This window comes from Lepus europaeus, chromosome 10 (genome assembly GCF_033115175.1).
Source record: "Lepus europaeus isolate LE1 chromosome 10, mLepTim1.pri, whole genome shotgun sequence".
NCBI lineage: Eukaryota > Metazoa > Chordata > Mammalia > Lagomorpha > Leporidae > Lepus > Lepus europaeus.
In genome coordinates this window covers 124,437,933-124,446,016 of record NC_084836.1, presented here as the reverse complement: position 1 = coordinate 124,446,016, position 8,084 = coordinate 124,437,933, and positions in this window count along the sequence as shown.

Sequence of the window (8,084 nt, the reverse complement as noted above, 5' to 3'; positions counted from 1 at the left end):
CCAGCCGAGAGCGGGGGAAGCTTCCTTGCCGGGGCTGGCCCTGCGTCGTGGCTCCACAGCTCACCAGTCCACCTTCCTTCCCCAAACTGGCGGAAGTGTGTGTAGCGGTCGTGGTGGGAAGTCTCATCCAGACCGGCTTCCTCTGCCGCCGGGGAGGAGCAGGGCACGTGCCCGGGGAGGTACCGGCTTTGGATTCATTAAAAATGGGAGGTGAGTTAATTATTTAGCAAATAATCATGACTTGTTTACAGCGGCTGTGGGTAGGAGAGCAACGCGGTCTTTACGATTTTTAATTAATTAATGGAGAGGCAGAGATTTCAAGATAAACAGAAGAAGAGCCACGGTGGCTCACTGTCCAAACACAACGGTCCCCATCAGGGCCAAGGCCGGAGCTGGGAACTCGGTCCAGGTCTCCTACGTCAGCTCCCGGGCCATCTCCGCGGCCTTGCAGGGCCCGCACCAGCGGGAACTGGAATCAGGAGCAGAGGCACCGGACGCAGGCACCCCGAGGCGGGCGCAGGGGTCTCCACGGTGAGGCCAGCACCCCCCGGGAGCAGTCTGCAGCTGGGGGCGGAAGGTGACCTCCTGCCCGTCCAGAGGGGCCACGAGGGGACCTCTGCCAGGGAGAGCGCCTTGGCCTTGGGGGTGCGGGTGAGCAGAGGGGGAAGGAAGGGGAGCAAGAGAATGGGCGGCACAGCGGAGCGGGACGGCGAGGCGGGCAGCTCCTCCAAGCCTCGGTGGTGCGTGGTCTCTGCTGGGCGCCCCGCTGGTGCCGAGGCACCGTGGCCAGCAGCTTGCTCTGCCCCTGCCCTCTGCCCCTGCCCTCTGCCCTCTGCCCTCTGCCCTCTGCCCCTGCCCTCTGCCCTCTGTCCTGCCAGGAGCTGACGGGGCCCCTTGATGGCCTCGGCCCCTCAGTGGCCACGTCCGGCCTCTGCTCCCTGCTGTGTCCACTCTGACGTGTGGTGGACCCCTCCGGGGAGGAGGGAGACAGACACTTCAACACAGGGCCATCCTGAAACCTGACACGGTGACAGGACATCTCCCGGGGCTTCTGTGACCTGAGGCCCTCAGCCTCACAGCCACATCTTTCCTCTGTCTGAGCTCTGGGCAGAGCATTCCGGCGGCCACGTGGGTGTTTCCAGGCCCTTCTAGAACTCCCCCTCCACTTGTGCTGGGCTCCAGACGCCCTCCGAGGGGCCCTGTGGGCGGGCACTGGGCCAGGCCCACGTCGGACTCCCCGGGGCTCAGAGCCCCACGTCCCACACCCCCGACCCAGGCTCAGGCTACCACCTCAGAAGGCAGGCTCCTGAGGCCACCTCGCGTGCACGCGGGCAGGGAGGGAATGGGGGAGGGGCCACCCCGGCCACCCCAGGGTTACTTAGGCAGGGGTGGGGACTAACGGCTCCCACAGCTGTGCACCTGTCCCTGTGCCTGTGAGGAGCTGCTTGGAAAAGGGCCCGGTGAGTGTGGTGGCCAAGGACCTGGTGGGGCAGCGGGAGCCCACCCTCAGGCCCCTCCCACCCTGGCTGCCCCCTGGCCTCAGGGCCTGTTCCCCACCATGCTGGAGAAGTATGGTGGGCAGTGCCCGGCTGGGGCAGGGAAGTTGGTGCCCACCAAGGCCCTGTTCTTCTGCTCACCCCACTAGCCTGGAGCCACCACAGGCCTGGGCTGCAGGTCCACACGGACAGCGCTGTGGCGCCTGGTGTGGGTCTGGCTGCGAGTCTGGGGTCTTTGCAGGCAGATCTGGCTTCTCCCCTCCCTTCTGACCCCCAGCCCAATGCCACGGACACTTGGGAGGAGGGGCGGGGCTCAGTCCAGGGAGCCATGGAGTTCTCTGGAAAGGAAGAGAGGGACTAGGGCTGGAGGGGCTGGACCCTTGCACGCTGGGCCAGGGGCACTGCCCTGCCCAACCACAGGACTGCGAGCCTCTGCTCTGCCCTTGACCCTGGTGACGCCCAGCCCCCTGTGAGCGGCTGAAGGGCACAGCCTCGACCCCGCGGCCCTGCTAGGAGCACCTGCCTTCCTTGCCTTGTTGCCCCCACTGCACAGATGAGAACAGTGAGGCCGGGGAGTGACTGACACCCCCACCCTCCCCAACCCCATCTGGGCTGAGGGGCACACAGGCCACAGCACAACAGGAAGAGATTTCTGGACCCACTGGTTCTATTTGTTTATTTATTTAGACAGGCAGAGTGGACAGTGAGAGAGAGAGAGAGAAAGGTCTTCCTTTGCCGTTGGTTCACCCTCCAATGGCCACTCTGGAGGCGCACCGTGCTGATCCGAAGCCAGGATCCAGGTGCTTCTCCTGGTCTCCCATGGGGTGCAGGGCCCAAGCACTGGGCCATCCTCCACTGCACTCCCGGGCCACAGCAGAGAGCTGGACTGGAAGAGGGGCAACCGGGACAGAATCCGGCGCCCCAACCGGGACTAGAACCCGGTGTGACGGCGCCGCAGGCGGAGGATTAGCCTAGTGAGCCGCGGTGCCGGCCTGGACCCACTGGTTTTTCAGAGAGGTCTTCCCCTAAGGAGGCGGATGACCTCCGGAGGACAGTGTGTCACACGGCCCTATCCCCAGCACCCACTGCTCCACCCCACGGGGGCCCCGCCCCCAAGTTCAGTGCCACGGGCTCTTGGGTCACTGGGCTGCGTCCCGGAGGCTACCCTGACCCTCCCTTGCCTGGGTTGTGCTGAGGGAGGGCCTGGAGTCGTCTCGCTCCTGCTGAGCCTTCGTCCACTGCATTTCCAGCTTTGTGCCAGGGCCACCCGCTGGCCCTGGTTCGGGCCAGCGCTCGGTCAGGGCCGGTGCTCGCGTTGGAAGGTCAACATCGACGGCAGGCGGTGTCTGCCGCGTGGGCTCCTGGTCAGGCCGCCTGCAGAATCCCGGAGGCCCTGTCCCCACAGGGGTCTGACACCAAGGGCGGAGCAGGCTGCAGGTGGAGCCGACGCCCCTGCGCTCACCCACGGGCGCCCGGCTGGGACAGGCTCCTCTGACGGCGCAGCCTCACTATCGTTTCCGTTTTGACATTGTAAATTCACACGCTGCAGACACAACACGGCAGAAAGACCCCGTTGGGTCCCCAGAGCCGCACGCGGAGCCATGCTTCCTGCACTCACGTGCACATGCACACGCGTGCATTTCAATGTTTTTACATTCACTTGTGAAGATCTACGTGCTGGGGCCAGCTTGTAGCACAGTGGGTAAAGCCGCCTGCGGCACCGGCATCCCACGTGGGAGACGACTTCAGTCCTGGCTGCTCTGCTTCCCTGCTGATGCGCCTGGGGAAGCAGCGGAAGAGCAACCAGGCGCTTGGGCCACGTGGGAGACCTGGGAGAAGCTCCAGGCTCCCGGCTCAGACTGGCCCAGCTCCAGCCCGTGCGGCCATTTGGGAAGTGAGCCAGCACAAGGAAGACATCTTTCTCTCTTTCAATAATAAATAAGTCTTTATTTACTTATTTATTTGAAAGGTAGAGAAATGGAGACAGGAGAGAGAGAGAGAGAATCTTCCATCTGCTGGTTCATTCCCCAGGCTGCAATGACCAGGTCTGGCACAGGCTGAAGCCAGGAGCCAGGAGCTCCATCCAGGTCTCCCCGGGGGTGGCGGGGCCCAAGGACTTGAGCCGTCTGCTTCCTCCCCAGGCCCATTAGCAGAATGATGGACAGGAAGTGGAGTAGCTGGGACTCGAGGTGGCACTCCAATACAGGATTCTGATGTGCAAAGTGTGGCTTAACCCACTGAACCACACTGCTGCTCCCTGTGGCAAAATCTTAAATTTGTCTCTTTTTTTAAATATAAAGGGTTTGTTTATTTATTTGAGAGGCAGAGTTACAGAGGGAGAGAGAGAGAGAGGTCTTCCATCCGCTGGTTCACTCCCCAAACGGCAGTGGCCGGAGCTGAGGTGGGCATCTGCAGCCAGGAGCCAGGAGCGTCTTCCGGGTCTCCCATGCAGGTGCAGGGGCCCAAGGACTTGGCCATCTTCTACTGCTTTCCCAGGCCATGGCAGAGAGCTGGATGAGAAGTGGAACAACCGGACGGAAACTGGTGCCCATACGGGGTGCGGGTGCCGCAGAGGGAGGCTTAGCAGACTGTGCCCCAGCGCCGGCTCGTCTCTTTACCATAACATGTACAAGTCAGCTGTGCAGTTGGCTGGCACGCAGTTCACACTGCTGAGCCACCACCACACTGTCTCGCTGCAGAGCATCCTCACCTTCCCAACACCTGTAACCATGACACACACCCCACGGGACTTCACCAGGGGAGAGGCACGGCGCCACCATCAAGGCGAGGACCCCGTGTGCTGCCTCTGCGGCCACGGCCACCTCCGTTCTTCTGTCCTAACGGTCCCCGATGACGGCGCACCTGTCCACTGCCTCGGACCCCAGCCACTCAAGGAGGCGGCCTACGCACGGTCAGCGGCAGGTCTCCTCTCCGGCCTGACTTCCTTGTGGCCCACGGCCCGAGCTGGTTCCCCTCGCTCCGAGCAGGGTCCACCCTGCAGCCTGCTGGGCGCCTCACTGACTGGAGACAAGGAGCGTCCTGCCCTTGTGAGCCAAGGGTCCAGCTTGAGACGCCGGCAGGGCCTCGGGTGTGGGTGCTGCTTTTGGCTTCTCGAAGAGGAGTGGGGCTCATGGGGGCCTTGGAAGGGCACTGAGGCCACAGGGACCCCCAACATAAAGGCCTCAGTGCGGGCTGTGTCCTTAGGGTGGCTGCGGCATGGCGGGGGCGGGGGAGGTGGGCCTGGGCAGGGCGGGCTCTGCTCCAGAAGAGAAGGTTTGTGAAGCACACACAGGGGAGGTGCAGGTGACGAGATCGCCTCTGGCTGACGGGGTCCGAGGGCAGAGCAGGTGCGCTGCCATGGATGTGGCGCCAGCCTGTTCTGTGCCTGCTACAGGACACGGGGTGCCTCGGTTTGAGGGGTGCCGTGCGGGGTTCAATAACGTGCCCCCGAGTAATGGCCACGCGGCCTTACGTGGAAAGTCAGTCTTCGTAGTTGGCCCAGGATCCCGAGACGAGGTCATCCTGGATGCGGAGTGGGCTCAGCCCGACTGGCGTCCTCACGACAGGAAGCGCGGTGGGTTAGGCTGCAGCTCGCGACGCTGGCGCCCCGTATCGGAGCCCTGGTCGAGTGCTGGCTGCTCCATTTCCAGTCCAGCTCCCTGCTAATGAGCCTGGGCGAGCAGTGGGGGGCGCCACCCACGTGGGAGACCTGGATTGAGTGCCTGGCTCCTGGCTTCAACCTGCACCAGTCTGTTGTCACAGCCATTTCAGGAGCGAACCAGCAGGTGGGAAGCACCTGTGTCATTTCCTGTCAAATAGACAGCAGGACCTGGGGGACACACAGGAAGCCACAGGAAGGCTGAGACTGGCGCGATGCAGACACAGCCACAGGGTGCCAGAGCCCCCCAGGAGCTGCAAGGGCCAAGAGGGGCCTCCCTAGAGTCTGCAGAGCGGGGAAGGCCCTGCCCACACCTGGACCTCAGGACCCTCCGTCTGCAGCCCTAGCCCTAGGGAAGGCCCTGCCCACCCCTGGACCTCAGGACCCTCTGTCTGCAGCCCTAGCCCTAGGGAAGGCCCTGCCCACCCCTGGACCTCAGGACCCTCCGTCTGCAGCCCTAGCCCTAGGGAAGGCCCTGCCCACCCCTGGACCTCAGGACCCTCCGTCTGCAGCCCTAGCCCTAGGGAAGGCCCTGCCCACACCTGGACCTCAGGACCCTCCGTCTGCAGCCCTAGCCCTAGGGAAGGCCCTGCCCACCCCTGGACCTCAGGACCCTCCGTCTGCAGCCCTAGCCCTAGGGAAGGCCCTGCCCACCCCTGGACCTCAGGACCCTCCGTCTGCAGCCCTAGCCCTAGGGAAGGCCCTGCCCACCCCTGGACCTCAGGACCCTCCGTCTGCAGCCCTAGCCCTAGGGAAGGCCCTGCCCACACCTGGACCTCAGGACCCTCCGTCTGCAGCCCTAGCCCTAGGGAAGGCCCTGCCCACACCTGGACCTCAGGACCCTCCGTCTGCAGCCCTAGGAGCCTGGACATCAGACAAAACTGCATTTTACGCTGGATAATGAAGTCCCACGTGGCACCCAGGGAACCTGGGTTTCTGAAGAGGTTTCTGAAGAGGCGGCAGGGGAAGGCACCACCCCGCTGTGTTCTCGTGGGGCTGCAGCACCCGCCGCGGCCGCAGAGCGCCTGGGATCCCTCCGCCTGGACCAGAGCTGGGTACCCTCTGGCCACTCCGGGATCAGCACTTCGTGTCTGGCTGAACAAGCACGCTAGGACTCATCGTGCGCCCAACACTCCCAACAAGGGCAGTCCAGACCACGACCAACGCCACCACCCCCCCTGCACAGCCACTGCGCTGGCTCACGAGCTCGGCCGTGCTCCACACGGCATCTCGGTGGTCTTCACCCCACCAGGAGTCCAGCCAGGTCTGGGTCATCTGCTGGGCGCTGCAAGGCCCAGAGAGCAGAGTGGAAGCTGTGTGACCCCTGAGGGCCTAGGCAAGGCCGCCCTGTGGTCAGGGCTGCCCACGGAAGCCCCGCAGGAAGCCGGGAGAGCAGCCCGGAGCTGCAGCCACCACTGTCTACACGGGCGGTTCACGCTTTGAGCTTGCTAGAACCCAGTGGGACATTTTCTTGGCATCTGCCCCCTTGGGTTCCCAGGCCTCTGAAAGCCCTGGCCACCGGTGAGCACCGCCTGTTCCTATGCAGACAAAGGAGCAGCCCGGGAGAGGCGCACACGGCTGCAGGTCAGGCCTGGCCCCCTGCACCCGGAGAGCTTTGCAGGAGGGGATGCCAGGTCTGGGGGTGCATCAGGCCCACACGCTGGGTCCTACAGGGAAACCTTGTGTCCTGAAGCTCGGGCCCCCAGGAAGCCCACCAAGCAGCACCGGGGAAGAGACCCCATCTCTGGACGGCCTCCGGGAGGAAGGGAGGCTGAGCATGGACGGAGCGCAGGTCAGGAGGGCAGAGGGTGAGGGTGACAAACACCAAGCCACAGAGGGAACTGAGCAAGTCCACGGGACCAGCCCCCGCTGCCCGCAGTGTCCAGGCACAAGGCCTGGCCAGCATCCAGGGGCCGGCATGGGGAAGCCGAGCCCTCGGCCCACCCGCTGAGATGTCGGCCAGCAGTGTGAGACCTGAGCCTGGATCAAGGTGTAACTATTTTAAATTAGGCCTCCATCTTGTAACATGGGTCTGACCAGGCCCTGAACCCTAAGCCAGAAGCTCCTAAAAGTAAATAAATGAACTCCCCTTGTGATAAACTCTCCTAGCAATAGCCGATTAGCGATAACAGAGAAACACCTAGAGTCCCTGGTGTCTTCTCAGGGCAGATAAGGTCACTGGTGGCTTCCCCAGACCCTGCAGCTCGGCACGCACACCCCAGCAGCGCAGACCCTGTGCTTCGGCCAATCAGTTCAAGAGGCATCCACCCCAAGCCCCCCCACCTCCTTCAGCAGGTCCGTTCCCGCCACCGGACGCACTGATCAGTTCTAGGAGTTGTCCTTGGAATTTCCCGCGGGACGAGATGATTTGCTGAATGGCACCGTGAGGTACAGCATGGCGCTGAAAACCCTATAAACCTGTCCACTGAAGGGTCGGGGCTCTCCGCTCAGCCCCGCTGTGCCGGTGTTGATTGAGAGTCCAGGCCGGACCTGCAATAGGACTCCGTGTGCTTCACAGCGGAATGGGCTCCCTGGTGGTCTTGGGGACGACTGAGCCGGGTGGTACAGCAGCTGCTGACTACAGGCAGCAATGGCGGTTTTAGATCAGAGGCCACTGTTCACAGAAACGGCCAGAGAGGGCAGCAGGGCGGGCAGCGGGGCAGGGAGGCCGCAGGCGGCACCTGCCTGAGCACTCCCAAGCGGCCACCAGCCCCGTTTACCCACTCACTCCCCAGGCGCCTTCTGTGTAGCCGGAGGCTGCAGGGGTACAGCTGGGGGGGGGGGGGAGACCCTGTCCCCGGGGAGCAGGGAGGGGCCTCCCCGGGGGCAATGCAGCAGCCGAGACTGTCCACTCACAGGAAGAGCCGGGGGACAGGAAGTGGACAAGGGCTTGGACACGGTGGGGGGGGGACCAACGTCTCATGGGGTTC